The sequence below is a fragment of the Tachyglossus aculeatus genome, chromosome 4, assembly GCF_015852505.1.
Source record: "Tachyglossus aculeatus isolate mTacAcu1 chromosome 4, mTacAcu1.pri, whole genome shotgun sequence".
Lineage (NCBI taxonomy): Eukaryota > Metazoa > Chordata > Mammalia > Monotremata > Tachyglossidae > Tachyglossus > Tachyglossus aculeatus.
In genome coordinates, this window is record NC_052069.1 from 65,861,164 (window position 1) to 65,879,512 (window position 18,349).

Consider the following 18,349-nt stretch of genomic DNA (forward strand, 5'->3'; position numbering starts at 1 on the left):
AATCAGTCAGTTATGCTTATTGAGCGCTTACTGTGTGTAGAGCACTCTACTAAATGCTTGGGAGAGTACAATATAACAATATAACAGCCATGTTCCCTGCCCACAATGAACTTACAGTCTAGAGGGAGAGACAGACATTACAATAAATAAATAAATTACAGACAAGTACATAAGCACTGTGGGGCTGGGGCCTGGGGATGACTAAAGAGAGCAAGTCAGGGTGATGCAGAAGGGAGTGGGTCAAATAGAAAGGAGGGCTTAGTCAGGGAAGGCCTTTTGAAGGAGAGGTGCCTTCAATGAGGGTTTGAAGAGCGGGAGAGTAATCGTCTGTCAGATATGAGGAGGGTGGGCATTCCAGGCCAGAGGCAGGGCATGGGCGAGAGGTTAGGGCAAGATAGAAGAGATTGAGGTATAGGGTTAGCATTAGAGGAGAGAAGTGTGTGGGCTGTCTACAAGGAGCTTACAGCCTAGAGGGGGAAAAAGGGAACGTGTCCACCACTCTGTTTTACTGTAATAGTAATAATGGCATTTATTAAGTGCTTAATATGTGCAAAGAATGGGGAGACATTCATTCATTCATCCAGTCGTATTTATTGAGCGCTTACTGTGTGCAGAGCACTGTACTAAGCGCTTGGGAAGTACGAGTTGGCAACATATAGAGTCGGTCCCTACCCAACAGTGGGCTCACAGTCTAGAAGGGGGAGACAGAGAACAAAACAAAACCAAACAGATTAACAAAAGAAAATAAATAGAATAGAATAGATATGTACTAGTAAAATAAACAAATAAATAGAGTAATAAATACGTACAAACATATATACATATATAGAGGTGCTGTGGGGAAGGGAATATTAATGTCTATCACCCCCTCTAGACTGTGAGCTCACTGTGGGCAGGGAACACGTTTACCAACACTGTTGCATTATTCTCTTCTAAATGCTTAGTACAGTGCTCTGCACTCAGTAAATATCACAAATTGATTGTTTGATTGATTTATCACCTACCATTTCCCTACCCTAAAACTGCTATCGGTGGGATGTGGATTCCATCTAAATTCTCGTGCCTTAATCCAAGTAGCAGCTGGCCTGAATGCTGGATGTCTACCATGAGTACTGACATAACACATAGCAACAGTGGCAAGTAGTCCCATCCCAACACACCCCACCCCTCTGGGCCAGGGTGTCCAGAGTTTCCACAGCCTAAGATTGGCCCTGAGTCCATCAAAGCAAAGATCCTTTGACTCAGCTATGGCAGTAAGTGAGGTCAGAGTAGGGGTTTAGCCTGAATTACTCAGGCCATTCAAATGTAGACCATTTGGGAAGCAGCATGGCTTAGCAGATAGAGCACAGGCATGGGAATCAGAAGGACCTGGGTTCTAAGTCCGGCTCCACCACTTGTCTGCTGTGTGACCTTGGGCAAGTCACTTCAATCCTCTGTGCCTCAGTTACCTCATCTGCCAAATAGGGATTAAGACTGTGAGCCCCATGTGGGATGGGGACTGTGTCCAACCCAGTTAGGTTGTATCTTCCCCAGTGCTTAGAACACTGCTCGACAGTGCTTAACAAGTACTATCATTATTCATTCATTCATTCATTCAATCATATTTATTGAGTGCTTACTGTATGCAGAGCACTGTACTAAGTGCTTGATTATCATTATTACTATAAACCTACCCTACCAGCACACATTCAAGTGCTATAAACTGAGATCCAGGGATTGCTGGCTATTGCACAGATCTCAATTTGTTTTGTTAGGGATTCATTCATTCAATTCACTCAGCTGTATTTATTGAATGCTTACTGTGTGCAGAGCACTGTACTAAGCACCTGGGAGAGCACAATACAACAATAAACAACCAGTATAAAGTCTAGAGGGGAAAAGAAAGATCCAAAAAGCACTTAGGATTGCCAACCTGAAGGTAGGCCTACTAACAGTTTTTCTGTGGTATTTGTTAAGTGCTAATTATGTGCCAGGCACTGTACTAAGCACTAGGGTAGATGCAAGCTAATCAGGTTGGACACAGTCCCTGTCCCACATGGGTCTCACTGTCTTGTTCCCCAATTTACAGATGAGAAAACTGAAGCACAAACTGGTTAGGTGACTGATCAATGGTCACAGAATAGACAAGTGGCAGATCTGGGATTAGAACCCAGATTCTCTTGACCCTCAGGCCCATGATCTATCAAACAAAGGGATCTCATTCTTCATGACTGACTCTATAAACAACTCCATCTATTTATCTCATTCAATTGACACTAGTTTAGATTTAAGGGAATTAACTGAGCTGGAATTTGATCAAGATTCTGTGGTCACCATATTCATCTTTAAGTATTCAGCATCAAACATGGATTTCATTTTCATGGACTTCATCTTACCCGCTGGTTTACTGGGGCAGTCCTGGATATTTGTTGACTGTACTGGGCAATTTTAGAAAAATTACCGAAGCCCTAGAATTGGTTCTGTCTTAGCTACCAGCCTGTAAGCTCACTGTGGGCAGAGAATGTATCTGTTTTTTGTTATATTGTACTCATTCATTCTTTGATTGATTCATTCATTAGAATACACTGAGCATTTACTGTGCTCAAAGCACTTGGGAGAGTGCATTGTAATAATAAACAGACACATTCCCTGCCCACAACGAGTTTACAGTCTAGAGGAGACATTAATATAAATAAATATAATTTATTAATATATAATGAATAAACTTATTTATTATAAGTTGATAAATAAATATATAAATAATATATATAAATAAAATAAATAAACTTTATTATATATAATAAATAAATAAATGGACATTAATATAAATAAACTACAGATATGTACATAAGTAAGTGCTGTGGGGCTGTGAGGGGGGATGAATAAAGGGAGCAGGCTAGGGTGGCCCAGAAAGGAGTGGGAGAAGAGGAAAGGAAAGCTTAGTCAGGGAAGGCCTCTTAGTTAGGGAAGACGTTGAAAGGGAGAAGAGTAATTCTCTCTTGGATATGAAAAAGAAGGGCATTCCAGGCCAGAGACAGGTTGTGGGGGAGAGACTGGTGATGAGATAGGTGAGATCAAGGTACAGTGAAAAGTTTAACATTAGAGGAGTGAAATGTGCGGGCTGGGTAATAGTAGGAGAGTAGCAAGTTGAAGTAGGAGGGGGCAAGGTGATTGAGTTCTTTAAAACCAGTGGTTAGGAGTTTTTGTTTGATGCAGAGGGCAACAACTGGAGGTTCTTGAGGAGTGGGGAAACATGTACTCTCCCAGGTGCTTAGTACAGTGCTCTGCATACAGTAAGCACTCAAAAAATACAACTGACTGACTGACCGCCAATTCTCCAATCAATCAATCCGTCAATGATATTTATTGAGCACTTACTGTGTGCAGCACACTCTTGACTGATCCCCTGCAGTTTTTCCTCCCTGTAAATGCTTTGGATTTCTACCATTGTAGGGATCATTGTTCAGTTGAGGCATCCCACACTCTGGCTCTGCCCTATGGTCATCCCCAACCAGGGTGTCAAGAGTAGTAGTAACAATCTTTATCGAGCACCTATGGAGTGCCACACAATGTACTAATCCCTTAGGAAATGACAACAGAAGCAAAATATAAGAAAAAATGTCACAAGAAGTCATTCAAAATGATGAGGCCTGATGAGATGGGAGGATATTGAAAAAACCCTCTTCACTCTGCTTACTACCTCTTTTATCCACTAAGTTTCCTCCTATCCGTCTACTCCAGAATCCACTCCCACCATTTCGACCCCAGTCCATTTCAACACAGCTACCTCCCCTTCGACACGTCTTCTAACTGTTGTTAATAATAATTATAATAATTATTATTATAGTATTTGTTAAGCTCTTAGTATGTGCTAGACACTGTACTAAGCACTGGGGTGGATATAAGATATTCCAGTTGGACACAGTCCATGTCCCACACAGGGCTCACATTCTTCATATCCATTTTACAGATGAGATAACTAAGGCACAGAGAAGTGAAGTGTCTTGCCCCAGGCCACGCAGCAGGCAAGTGGTGGAGCCAGGATTAGAACCCATGACCTTATGACTCCCAGGACTGTGCTCTATCATCTACTACACCATGCTGCTCCTCCAATTATATTGCTATTTTGTGCTCTCTCAAGTGTTTAGTATAGTGCTCTGCACACAGTAAATACGATTGACTGACTGACTGATAAATAATAATAATAATAATAGTAATGGCATTTATTAAGCGCTTACTATGTGCAATGCACTGTTCTAAGCGCTGGAGGGGATACAAGATGATCAGGTTGTCCCACGTGGGGCTCACAGTCTTAATCCCCATTTTCCAGATGAGGTAACTGAGGCTCAGAGAAGTTAAGTGACTTACCCAAGGCCACACAGCAGACATGTGGCGGAGCCGGAATTCGAACCCATGACCTCTGACTCCAAAGCCCGTGCTCTTTCCACTGAGCCACGCTGCTCCCTGTGGGACAGCTAAGGGGGCCCTCAGAGTCAGAGTTCCTATTAACGGTAACACCAGTAACAATTTAGAGGGGCCCTGACCAGAAAATCAAGTATATGCTTGTAGCTGTAGACTATCAGCTCCTTTTTCATTGTATTTGGTAAGTGCTTAATAATAATAATAATAATAGTATTTGTTAAGCGTTTACTATGTGCCAAACACAGTTCTAAGTGCTGGGAAGGATACAGGGTAATCAGGTTGTCCCACATGGGGCTCACACTTTAAATCTCCATTTTACAAATGAGGGAACAGAGGCACAGAGAAGTTAAGTGACTTGCCTAAGGTCACACAGCCCACAAGTGGCAGAGCAGGGATTAGAACGCACATCCTGCCTCCCAAACCCAGGCTCTTTCCACTAAGCCACGCTGCTTACTACCTGCCAAGCACTGTTATAAGCACTGGGATAGATATAAAGTTATCAGGGTGGGCACAGTGCTGTGGGGCCTTGGGCAAGTCAGTCTACTTCTCTGTGTCTCAGTTCCCTCATATGCAAAGTAGGGATTCAATACCTGTTCTCCTTCCTACTTAGACAGTGAGGGATCTGATTATCTTGAATCTACCCCAGCGCTTAATTCAGTACTTGGCATATAAGTGCTAGACTGTGAGCCCACTGTTGGGTAGGGACTGTCTCTATATGTTGCCAACTTGTACTTCCCAAGCGCTTAGTACAGTGCTCTGCACACAGTAAGCGCTCAATAAATACGATTGATTGATTGATTGATATAATAAGCACTTAACAAATACCACAATAATTACATCACTCATTATTACCAACTCTCTCCCAAACACTTAGTATAGTGACCCACGCACAGTAAATGATCAATAAATACTGTTGATTGCTAGCTCCATAGAAACACAACAAATTAACAGGGACATCGTTTGGGTTAAGGACTTTGGATGAGTATTGTTTGACTGTAGGGAAATCTTAATAGGATGTGAAGTGTTTTTACTATTTTCAGAATGTTTTTCCTTTTGAATTATTCACTTGCAGTAGAGTGTGCTCTCTACTGGTCATCGTAAGTATGGTTACAGGGTTGTGCTTGTAGAGTATACATATTGTTGCCTTTCAATCACTCAATTGTATTTATTGAGCGTTTACTGTGTGAAGAACACTGTATTAAGCACCTGGGGGAGTAAAATATAATAGACACATTGTCTGTCCACAATGAGCATCCAGTCTAGAGGGGGAGACAAACATTAATATGAATAAATAAATTACAGATATATACATATGTCCTGTGGGACTGTGGGACTGTGAAAAGGGATGAATAAAGGTAGCAAGTCACGTTGACACAGAAGGCAGTGGGAGAAGAGAAAAGGAAGGCTTAGTCAGGGAAGGCCTGTTGGAGGAGATGTGCCTTTCATAAGGCTTTGAAGGTGGGGAGCGTAATTCTGTGTCGAGTATGAAGAGGAGGGATGTTCCAAGTCAGAAGCAGGATGGGGCAGATATTGATAGTGAGATAGGTGAGATAAGATGTAGGAAGCAAGCTGGCTTTAGAGGAATGAAGTGTGTGGGCTGGGTTGTAGTAAGAGAGTAGTGAGGTGAGGTAGGAGGGGGCAAGATAATTGAGTGCTATAAAGCCAATGGTGAGGAGTTTCTGTTTGATGCAGAGGTAGATGGGCAACCACTGGAGTTTCTTGAGGAGTAGGGAAAGAGGGACTGAACAGTTTTGTAAAAAAATGATCTGGGCAGCATTGTGAAGTATGGGCCGGAGTCAGGAGAGACAGGAGGCAGGAAGGTCATCAAGGAGGTGGATACAGTAATCAAGGTGGGATAGGATAAGTGCTTGGATTAATGTGGTAGCAGTTTGGATGGAGAGGAAAAGGTAGATGTTGTGAAGGTTGAATGGACAGTGATAGAGGGAATATATGTGCATTCATTCATTCAATCGTATTTATTGAGTGCTTACTGTGTGCAGAGCACTGTACTAAGCACTTGGGAAGTACAAGTTGGCAACATTATAGAGACGGTCCCTACCCATCTCTCTCACATGAGAGAGATGAGACGAGGATAAGGGTAGTACAGTTCTCTGCACACTGTTAGCCCTTATTAAGTATGACTGAATGAACTGAATGAATGGTAAGGCTTGTGAGACAGATAGGATGGTGGTGCTTTCTACAGTAATGGGAGAGTCAAGGGGCAGGCAGGGTTAGGGTGGGAAGATAAGAAGTTCTGCTTTGGACATGTTAAGTTTGAGGTGATGGCAGGGCATCCAAGTAGAGATATCTTGAAAGCAGGAGGAAATGTGAGACTGCCGAGAAGGAGAGAGATCAGGGCTGGAGATGCAGATTTGGGCATCATCCACATAGAGATGGTAGCTGAATCCATGGGAGCAAACTAGTTTTCCAAGGTAGTGGGTGTAGAAGGAGAATAGAAGGGGATCCAGAACTGAACCTTGAGGGACCCTCACAGTTAGGGGGTGGGAAGCAGGGGAGGAGCCCATGAAAAAGACTGATGAGTGGCCAGAGAGATAGGAGGAGAATCAGGAGAAGACAGTGTCAGTGAAGCAAAGGTTGGATAATGTTTCCAGGAGAAAGGGGTCATCGACAGAATCGAAGGCTAAGAGGTCGAAGAGGATTAGGATGGAGTACAGTCCATTGGATTTGGCAAGAAGGAGAGCACTGGTGACCTTTGAAAGGGCAGTTTTTGTGGAGTGAAGCAGATGGAAACCAAATTGGCAGGTATCAAGGAGAGAACTGGAGGAGAGTAATTTGAGGCAGCAGGTGTAGGCAACTCACTCAAGGAGTTTGGTGAGGAATGGGAGAAGAGAGTTGGGGTGATTACTGGAAGGAGATGTGGGGTCAGGAGAGGTTTTACTTTTTAGGACGGGAGACATGAGCTTGTTTGAAAGCAGTGGGGAAGGAGCCATTGGAGAGCAGACAGTTGAAAGTGGTGGTCAGGGAGGGAAAAAGGGAGGGGGCAAATGCTTTGATAAGGTATTGATGGTATTGACACCTGTCTACTTGTTTTATTTTGTTGTCTGTCTCCCCCTTCTAGACTGTGAGCCCGTTGTTGGCTAGGGACTGTCTCTATATGTTGCCGATTTGTACTTCCCAAGCCCTTAGTACAGTGCTCTCTGCACACAGTAAGAGCTCAATAAATACAATTGAATGAATGAATGAATAAGGTGGAAAGGGATGGAGTCAGATGTGCTCGTGGAGGTTGTGGATTTCGAGAGAAGGCAGGAGATCTCCTCTTGAGATACTGCTGGGAAAGATGGGAGAGTTGAAGAAGGGGTAGAAGGAGGGAGGGACTGGAGAGGACCAGAGGAGATTTTAGGAAGATCACTCCTGAAAGATTCAATTTTCTCAATGAAGTAGGTGGCCAGGTCATTAGGAGGAAGGATTGGGGGAGGCAGGGGGACAGGAGGTTTGAGAAGGGAGTTAAACATCTGGAACAACTGGTGAGGGAAATGGGCATGGGTGTCAATAAAGATGGAGAAATAATTTTACCAGACAAAGGAGAAGGCAAAGTTAAAATATGCAAGGACAAACTTGAAATGGACGAGGTTGGCCTGATATCTAGATTCCCGCCAGCAGCTCTCTGTGGCTTATGCACAGGAGGGAAGGAAGTAGATGGTGGAGGTGATCCAGGGCTGTAGGTTAGTGGTATAAAATCGCCGGAGGGATAGGGGAGCGAGAGAGCTTAGTTTAGTAAAGAGAGTGATGCTGAAGGAGACATGGGAAAGCAGTTTGGGTATGGGAGCTAAAGAGGGCATGATGCCTTGAGAAAAATCAGATGGGGTCAAAAGATCAGAGATCTCTGTTGGGAAACAAGATGAATTTGTTGGGAGGAGGTTTTCGGAAGAGAAAGCAGGTGAGAAGGTTGTGGTCAGACAGAGGGATTTCAGAGTTGCAAAATGGGCACTCAATCCTATTCTGCCCTTCACTCATTCATACATTCATTCAATCGCATTTATTGAGTCCTTACTGTGTGCGGAGCTCTGTACTGAGTGCTTGGGAAAGTTCACTACAACAATATTCATTCATTCATTCGATTGTATTTATTGAGCGCTTACTGTATGCAGAGCACTGTACTAAGCGCTTGGGAAGTACAAGTTGGCAACATATAGAGATGGTCCCTACCCAACAGTGGGCTCACAGTCTAGAAGGGGGAGACAGACAACAAAACAAAACATGTAGACAGGTGTCAAAACTGTCAGAATAAATAGAATTATAGCTATATGCACATCATTAATAAAATAGAGTAGTAAATATGTACAATAAAATACAGTAAAATAAATAGAGTAATTAATATGTACAAGTGCTGTAGGGAGGGGAAGGAGGTAGGACAGATGGAGGGAGGGGGCGATGGGGATGGGAGGAGAAGAGGAAAAAGGGGGCTCAGTCTGGGAAGGCCACATTCACATATTCCCTGCCCACAACAAGCTTACATTAAGAAGGGGGAAACAGACATCAATACAAATAAATAAATTACAGATATGTAAATCAGTGCTGAGGGGCTGGGTGGGGGGAAGAAACAAGGGAGCAAATCAGGGAGACTACGCAGAGGAGATTGGGAGAAGAGGAAAGGGAGGTGCTAGTCTGGGAAGGTCTCTTGGAGGAAATGTGCCTTCAATATGGCTTTGAAGAGGGGGAGAGCAATTGTCTGTTGGATTTGAGGAAGAAGGGCATTCCAGGCCAGAGGCAGGACGTGGGCCAGGGGTCAGCGGCAAGCCAAGTGAGAAGGTTAAAACTAGAGGAGCAGAGTGTGCGGACTGGGTTGTAGAAAGAGAGTAGAGAGGTGAGCCTCCTGTCTCTCCCCACTCCAGTCCATACTTCACTCTGCTTTCATTTTTCTACAAAAATATTCAGGACATGTCATCCCTCTCCACAAAATACTCCAGTGATTGCCCACCTACCTCCGTGTCAAACAAAAACTCCTCAACATTGGCTTTGAAGCACTCCATCAGCTTGCCCCCTCCTACCTCACCTCACTTCTCTCCTTCTACAATACAAGCCACACACTTCGCTCCTCTAGTCCTAACCTTCTCACTCTGCCTCAAGATCTTTCCTGTCTTGCCACCAACCCCTTGCCTACATCCTGCCTCTGTCCTGGAATGCCCTCCCTCCTCAAATCCAACAGACAATTACTCTCCCCCCATTCAAAGCCTTATTGAAGACCCATCTCCTCCAAGAAGCCTTATCAGACTAAGCCCCACTTTTCCTCATCTCCCACTCCCTTCTGCATTGCCCTGTCTTGCTCCCTTTGCTCTTTCCTCCCACCCAGCCCCACAAGAATTATGTACATTACTGTAATTTTATTTATTTGTTTTGGTGTTTGTCTCCATGCCGCCCCCACCCCCACCCCCACCCCCGCCACGTCAGAATGTAAGTTCATTGTGGACTGGGAATGTCACTGTTTATTGTTGTATTGTACTTTCCCAAGTGCTTAGTACAGTTTCTGCACATAGTAAGTACTCAATAAATATGATTGAATGAATGAATGAGTGAGAAAAGCACTTACTATGTGTCAAATACTGTTCTAAGCACTGCGATAATAACAATAATAATGGCATTTATTAAGTGCTTACTACATGCAAAGTACTGTTCTAAGCACTGGGGAGGTTACAAGGTGATCAGGTTTGTCCCACGGGGGGCTCACAGTCTTAATCCCCATTTTACAGATGAGGTAACTGAGGCAGAGAGAAGCTAAGTGACTTGCCCAAAGTCACACAGCTGACAGTTGGCGGAGCTGGGGTTTGAACCCATGACCTCTGACTCCAAAGCCCATTCTCTTTCCTTTGAGCCACACTGCTTCTCTAGGTACCAGTTAATCAGAACCAACTTAATCCCTGTCCTGCATGGGGTTCACAGTCTAAATAGGAGGGAGAACAGGTATTTAATCCTCATTTTATAGTTGAGGAAACTGAGGCACAGAAAAGTTAAGTGACTTGCCCAAGGTCACACAGACAGCATTGGGCCGAGCTGAGTTTAGAGCCCAGGTGCTCTGATTCCCATTTCCTTTAAGCCATGCTGCTTCCCATGCTGCTTCTTTAGCACAAAAGGGATCTATCCTTCTTGTCTTGTCTTATGCTGTCGAGTCACCTCCGACCGATAGCTATTCCATGGACACATCTCTCCCAGAAAGTCCCACTTCCATCTGCAAACATTCTGGTAGTGTATCCGTGGAGTTGTCTTGGGAAAAATATGGAAGTGGTTTACCACTGCCTCCTTCCACACAGTCAATTTGAGCCTCCACCCTCGACATTCTCTCTTGCTGCTGCTGCCCAGCACAGGTGAGTTTTGCCTTGTGGAAGATTGCCTTCTGCTCACTAACCACTGCCCAAGCTAGGAACGGAATGGAATAGTTAGGCCTCTGCTTGACTCTCCCTCCCATAGCCGACTGATAGAGTACTGGAAACTCTTCAGATGTGATCCTGAAAGCGGAATCTATCCTTACACGTAGATAATATAACAGGGTGTGTCAGTCCATGTAACGTTTCCAGTCACATTTAAGGCCAAACACCCAGAGTATTCCAGCGTCCTAGCACCTCCAGCTATTTAGAGCTGTGAAGCATGTGAGTACGAGAAGCAGCGTGGCTCAGTGGAAAGAGCATGGGCTTAGGAGCCAGAGGCCATGGGTTCTAATCCCAGCTCTGCCATATGTCTGCTGTGTGACCTTGGGCAAGTCACTCGACTTCTCTGAGCCTCAGTTACCTCATCTGTAAAATGGGGATGAAGACTGTGAGCCCCACGTGGGACAACCTGATCACCTGGTATCCCCCCAGCGCTTCGAACAGTGCTTTGCACATAGTAAGTGCTTAAAAAATGCTATTATTATTATTATAGGAACTTTATTGGGCTTCACACTAGTATGTACATAACTGTAATTTATTTATTTGGGTATTTATTTATATTAATGCCCCTCTCCCCCTCTAGACTGTAAGCTTGTTATGGGCAGGGAATGTGTCTGTTAATTGTTATACTGTACTCTCCCAAGTGCTTAGTAAAGTGCTTTACACTCAGTAAGCGCTCAATAAATACGATTGAATGAATGAATGAATGCCACATGGAATGGCTCCAGTAGGTTGCTATCATCATCCTGTGATTCTTATACGTGTACCCCAAAGCAGCCCAAGAATCAATCAATCAATCAATGGCATTGATTGAGCACTTACTATATGGAGAGCACTGCACCAAGCCCTTAGGAGAATACCACACAACAGAATCAGCAGTTAGTTAGCAGACACTCTAATAACTCTGGAGTCAGAGGTCAGGGGTTCAAATCCTGGCTCCGCCAATTGTCAGCTGTGTGACTTTGGACAAGTCACTTAACTTTCCTGTGCCTCAGTTACCTCATCTGTAAAATGGGGATTAAGACTGTGAGCTCTCTGTGGGACAATCTGATCACCTTGTAACCTCCCCAGTGCTTAGAACAGTGCTTTGCACATAGTAAGCGCTTAATAAATTGCCATCATCATTATTATTATTAGACATGTTCCCTGTCCAGAGTGAGTTGACAGGAAGTATCCGGAGTACACCTAGTAATTTAGTCACCTGACGAAATTTAACACTAAATCTGGGACTGGAACTTGTTCCCGTATTAATTACAAGGGTTACCACCACCTCAAAAATACACTGCTTTAATTTTCTTAGCAAACCTTCCATGGACATACCATCAAGCAGGTCCTACCTTGGTAGTTTCTCCTGCTGAACCCTCGGCTAGCCTAGTGAACACCAACTTCCCAAATACTTTTCTACCCAATGGCTAAAACAGGCTTCTCCTTGTGCCTTTCTGGACTTTGCTAGTCAATTTAATTGATCAGTCAGTGGTATTTATTGAGCACTTACTGTGTGTGGAGCACAGTTCTAAGCCCTTGGAAGAGTATAATATAATTGAGTTGGTAGACACGTTCCCTGAAAGTCTCTTACTACTTGCCCAAACCCTCCGCTGTAACTGGCTGGGTTATGGCTAATGCTACTTAGGTGAGTGATTGACATTTGGTGCAAAATAGGAGAAGCAGCATGGCTTAGTGGACAGAGCCTGACCCTGGGAGTCAGAAGAATCAGGGTGCTAATCCCGGCTCCTCCAAGTGTCTGCTGTGTGACCTTGGGTGAATCACTTCACTTCTCTGGGCCTCAGTTACCTCACCTATAAAAAGAGGATTAAGACTGTGAGCCTCATGGGGGACAAGGACTGTGTCCAAATGATTAATTTGTACGTACCCCAGTGCTTAGAAAAGTCCTCAGCATATAGTAAGTACTTAACAAGTATAATAATAATAATAATAATAACTAAACAGCTTCACTTGTGAGAGAGGTCCTAAGAATGGTTTTCCTGATCCAAAAAGTTCTGAGTCTTTCTTGCTTATCATTGTGCAGGTCTAGCCTAGTTTGGACAGCCACACATCAATCTTTTTTTTTTATGGTATGTGTTGTTGTTGTCTTATGCTGTCGAGTCGTGTCCAATCCATAGCGAAGCCACGGAAACATCTTTCCCCACCTCCATCTGCAATTGTTGTGATAGCGTATCCATAGAGTTTTCTTGGTCAAAATCCGGAAGTGGTTTACCATTGCCTCTTTTCGTTCAGTAAACTTGAGTCTCTGCCCTCGACTCTCTCCCATGACGCTGCTGCCCAACACTGATGAGTTTTGACTTGTAGCAGATTGCCTTCCGCTCTCTAGCCACTGGTCAAGCTAGGAATGGAAAGGGTAGGCCTCTGCTTGACTCTCCCTCCTGAAGTCGAGACTCGTAGAGTACTGAAAACTCTCCAGGTGTGACCCAGAGAGGGGTGTGCCTCAGTTACCTTATCTGTAAAATGGGGAGTAGATACATGTGAATTAGGTTGGACACAGTCCTTTTCCAGGATGGGGCTAACAGCCATACTCTTACTGTTTGTGGTGTCCTCTTTAAAATAAAAGGATAGCTCATTCATTCATTCAATTCTATTTACTGAGCACTTACTGTGTGCAGACCACTATACTAAGCACTTGGGAGAGTAAAATATAACCTTAAGCAGACATATTCCCTGCCCACAGTGAGCTTACAGTCCACAGGCAACAAACTGACAGCTAGAGAGATGTGTCTAGAAAGAAAGGAAATATGAGTCAGAAAACTTAAATTTTGTCTTATACAACTCTGCTATATTGTACTCTTCCAAGTTTTTAGTACAGTGCTCTGCACACAGTAAGTGCTCAATAAATATGATGCCCAGCCTCTGGGAGAGAATTGTGTTGAGGTACCTAAACATCTTTTCTGAGTAAACTGTGCAGATAGAGAAGAGACTTCAAGAGAGACTCTACTGCCATTGATCTAGAAACATAATAGGATAAAGAAAATGTACATATGAATCCTAGTAAAATAAGAATATACATTAATTCTATTCTCCTCGTGTACAGTATCCTGTTCATTCACACATACACAGGAGTTATTTTTGTCACTATGCACCTCACCAATTAATCTTTCTCTTCCTTTGTAATTCCCAGTTTACAAAATAATGTAAATGTGAAAATTATTTTAATTGCATTTTGATCAGTAGAATTATATTAAAGGAGAAAATTATATTGTTGAATAAAATTATATTGTTAACTATAATCAGGCCTGGAACTCCATGAACTAACTTATTTATCATAATAGATGAATGTATTAACTAGCAATACTTTTTTAACCTGCTTTCCCAACAATGGAGTATCCTTCATTTCACAGGTGTGCTTACCACTAACAGGTAAGTACTTGCCTGGAGAATATAGGTGTTTTTCTGACCCCTCAGAAAAACCATATGTTTCTTCTTTCCACGAGTCTTATTTTTAAGCTGATCAACAGATAAACTTCCAACATTACCGACTCACTCTTGTTATTGAAGATAGAATGCAATTAGCTTCAAAGGGTTCCTATTGTCTAAAAAAGTCCTCGTAGTTTAATCTGTCCCATTGAATAGTTATTAAAAATTGAAATGTGACCCATTCACAACTCTAGTTGAAGGCTAGAATCACAAAACTGATACCATGAGGGAAATTATAAATGAGAAGTATTTTGTCTGCCACCCAGAATTCTACGTTCAAATATAGCCCACAAGTGATCCTTTCAGTAATTCACATTAAAAGGAATAACTTAGCATTGCAGTCCTATGTCTAGCACCCAGGAGAGAAGCCTTTAAAAGATTATTTGAGTCACTGCCAAGGGCAAAGAAGGTGGCACAATAATTCTTACAATGTGCTGTTGTGATTTATCCGCTGCAACTGTGGTTCAGTGGAAAGAGCCCAGGCTTTGGTGTCAGAGGGCGTGGGTTCAAATCCTGGCTCTGCCACTTGTCAGCTGGGTGACTTTGGGCAAGTCACTTCACTTCTCTGGGCCTCAGTTCCCTCATCTGTCAAATGGGGATGAAGACTGTGAGCCCCACGTGGGACAACCTGATGATCTTGTATCTACCCCAGTGCTGAGAACAGTGCTTGGCACATAGTAAACGCGTAACAAATACCAACATTATTATTATTATATTTGGGATAGGGAAAGGGCAGCCACCTTGGACTTGAATTTACTTGTTGAACAAGTTCTATACCTACTGCACGTTATGTTTAAAATCCTAATGGAAATTTCACTCAAGCATCTTCAAGTGTTTTGTAGAAGGAATTAGAAATCACACCCTGAGACGCAGACATGGATATGCTCTTTTATGGGCCATCACCAAAGTCTGGGAAGGAAGACTGACTTTCCAAGGTTCCTTGGCAAGACGGGGGCAGAGATGAAGAGTCTGGGTTTCTTCAGTGTGATCACTTGGACCTCTGCCTCGGTGCTAAAGGGTTGGTGAATTTTTCCTTTTTCTGCTCATTCAGCCTCAACTGTAGAGAGGCCTGCAGCGCAGCCATTGAAATGCCACCAGACCTGTGGTCCAAGTCTAGGCCACAAGAAGCAGCGTGATCTAGTGGAAAAAGAACAGGCTTGGGAGTCGGAGGATCAGCATTTTAATCCTGGGTTCACCCCTTGCCTGCTGTCTGACCTTGGGAAAGTCACTTCAATTGCCTCAGTTACCTCATCCATAGAATGGGGCTTAAATAATAATAATAATAATAATGATGGTATTTGTTAAATAATAATAATAATAATAATAATAATGGCATTTGTTAAGCACTTACTATGTGCAGAGCACTGTTCTAAGTGCTGAGGGGGAATACAAGGTGATCAAGTTGTCCCACGTGGGGCTCACAGTCTTAATCCCCATTTTATAGATGAGGTAACTGAGGCTCAGAGAAGTTAAGTGACTTGCCCAAAGTCACCCAGCTGACAAGTGGCAGAGCCAGGATTTGAACCCATGCCCTCTGACTCCAAAGCCCCCAGGCTCTTTCCATTGAGCCACGGTTGCAGCAAAATCCTCCTCCCTCCAGCTTAGACTATGAGCCCTTTGTGGGGCCAGGATTATCTCCAACCTGATTATCTTGTCCCTACCCCAGTGCTTTCACAGTGCTTGACACATCATAAATGCTTAACAAATATCATAAAAAAGGATTTATTAACCTGCAGGAAAATGCCCAGTTATCTTCATTCCCAATCAGATACTTTTCTTCTACTTTTTCTTTTTCTTCAGAGAAGTAGCGTGGCTCAATGGAAAGGGCACAGGCTTTGGAGTCAGAGGTCATGAGTTCAAATCCCAGCTCTGCCAATTGTCAGCTGTGTGACTTTGGGCAAGTCACTTCACTTCTCTGGGCCTCAGTTACCTCATCTGTAAAATGGGGATTAAGACTGTGAGCCCCCTGTGGGACAACCTGATCACCTTGTCACCTTCCCAACGCTTAGAACAGTGCTTTGCACATAGTAAGTGCTTAATAAATGCCATTATTATTATTATTATTATAAAAATTGTTATGATGCCTGTTAACCACTCACTATGTGCCAGGCACCATACTAAGACCTTGAGTAAGTACAAAATAATAAGGTCTGACACATTCCTTTTTCCACACGGGGTTTGCTATCTTAAGGGGAGAGAGAACAGGTATTGGATCCCCATTCCTCATATGTAGAAGAGGAAACTGAGGTACAGAGAAGTAAAGGGACTTGCCCTAGTTCCCACAGCTGGCAAGTGGTGGGGAGGAGATTAGGATTTAGCTCCTTTGATCTGTTAAATGGGAATAAGAGTGTAAGCCCCATGTGGGACAGGGATTGGGTCCACCTGATTAGCTTGTATCTTCTCCAGTGCTTAGAACAGCATGAGAAGCAGTTTGGTGTAGTGAATGAAGCACGGAGTTGGGAGTCAGAAGGTCATGGATTCTAATCCCGGCTCTGCCACTTGTCTGCTGTATGACCGTGGGCAAGTCACTTCACTTCTCTGTGCCTCAGTTACCTCATCTGTAAAATGGGGATTGAGACCGTGAGCCCCACATGGGACAGGAACTGGGTCCAAATTGATCTGTTTGTGTCCACCCCAGTGCTTAGTACAGTGCCCGGCACAAAGGAAGCACTTAACAAATACCATTATTAATTAATTATTAATTACAAGCAAATCAGTTTGGGCACAGTCCCCATCCCACATGGGGTTCACAGTCTTATTTGACATTTTACAAATGAGGGAATTGAGGCACAGAGAAGTGAAGTGATTTGCCCAAGTCAAACAGAAATCAAGTGTCGGAGCCGGAATTAGAACCCAGGTCCTTCTGACTCCCAGGACCGTGCTTTATCCACTAGGACATGCTGCTCTCCTAAGTGCTTAGTACATTTTCTGCACACAGTAAGAACTCAATAAATATGATTGATTGCCTGGCCACTCTGCCTACATTGAAAAATTCCAATCAATTAGTAACTCAATGATATTTAGTTAGCACTTTCCATATGCAGAGCACTGTACTAAGGCCTTGGAAAAGTACAATATAACAGAGTTGGTAGACATATTTCTTGCCCACAGGAAGCTTACAGTCTAGAGAAGGAGCTCCATCCCCAGACCTACTAACAGAGTTGGAGTTTCACTGTACTTGTGCCCTTTCCTGTTCTGTAAGAAAACCTTAATACTGCTTGAAACTACAGAGAAATTCTTCCTTTTTTCCAGTTTCCAATTCCATTATTGATTGAATCTCCTTCTCAAACTCTGGTCAACCGAGATGCTTCAATCTTCTCGCTCCATTCCAAGGACCATCATTGTTACAAGTCACAATTATTCTGCGTGACTTCTCACTAAAACCCAAGCTTTCTGCTGGTCTGTGGTGAGATTCTTAAACATATATCTAATGATGAATATTTCACATCGTACTTAATTATAGAATTAACAGGAAACAGACAGATCCCTAAAGCCTTTTCAGTCTGTTATATCTTACAACTTTTTTTGGCAAATGGAACCTTAAATTGCACATAAAAGGCAAGAACTCAAACTATCTGTGCTGATGTCTCTATGGTTGGAAGTCCTTGATCTGATGTTTTTGTCTTATGGAATAATAGCACTATCTACAGATGATTCTGTCACATAAACAGATGTACTCTACTGTGCTGTCAGGCAAATCAGATTCTAAGGCAGGAAAGGGGAGAAGAGACTTTTAATGTTGAATCTGTTTACTTCAGGTCTGTTTCTAAAGCATCCCATCACGTTGTTATAGAAACCGCTTGCGTGGCTGAAAAGCTTGCATCAAGATTATTGCTAAGGTAACCACCAACAAAACGATGTCAGTTATTCAGAGCTTTCATTGTCCATCAAAAAAAGCCCATTTTGTTACCTCATTCACTGGATTTCAGATATAAAAAAACTAATCAGCAATATATTTACATTAGCAGTATCTGGGATATACTAAGAATCACAATTAAGAAAAATCATCATTCTAAAATGTTGTTTATGATGCATTCTTAAATCAGATACTTGATAATCAGATGACTAAACGGGTAATTATTTTTGTAGTGAAAGATAAGGAGGTAAAATCAACTTTTTTTAAGTAAGTTTTTAAGTTTTTT

At 43.0% G+C, this 18,349-nt stretch overlaps 1 protein-coding gene and 1 non-coding gene across 2 annotated transcripts in view; both read right to left on the minus strand.

The window, feature by feature from the left end:
* Window positions 1-18,349, minus strand: part of CRB1 (crumbs cell polarity complex component 1) — a 183,988-nt gene that overhangs the window by 151,498 nt on the left and 14,141 nt on the right. The window lies entirely within an intron of this gene.
* LOC119927944 lies at window positions 13,081-13,218 on the minus strand. Its single transcript, XR_005450908.1, has one exon. It is a non-coding gene; the product is annotated as a small nucleolar RNA SNORA7 (small nucleolar RNA).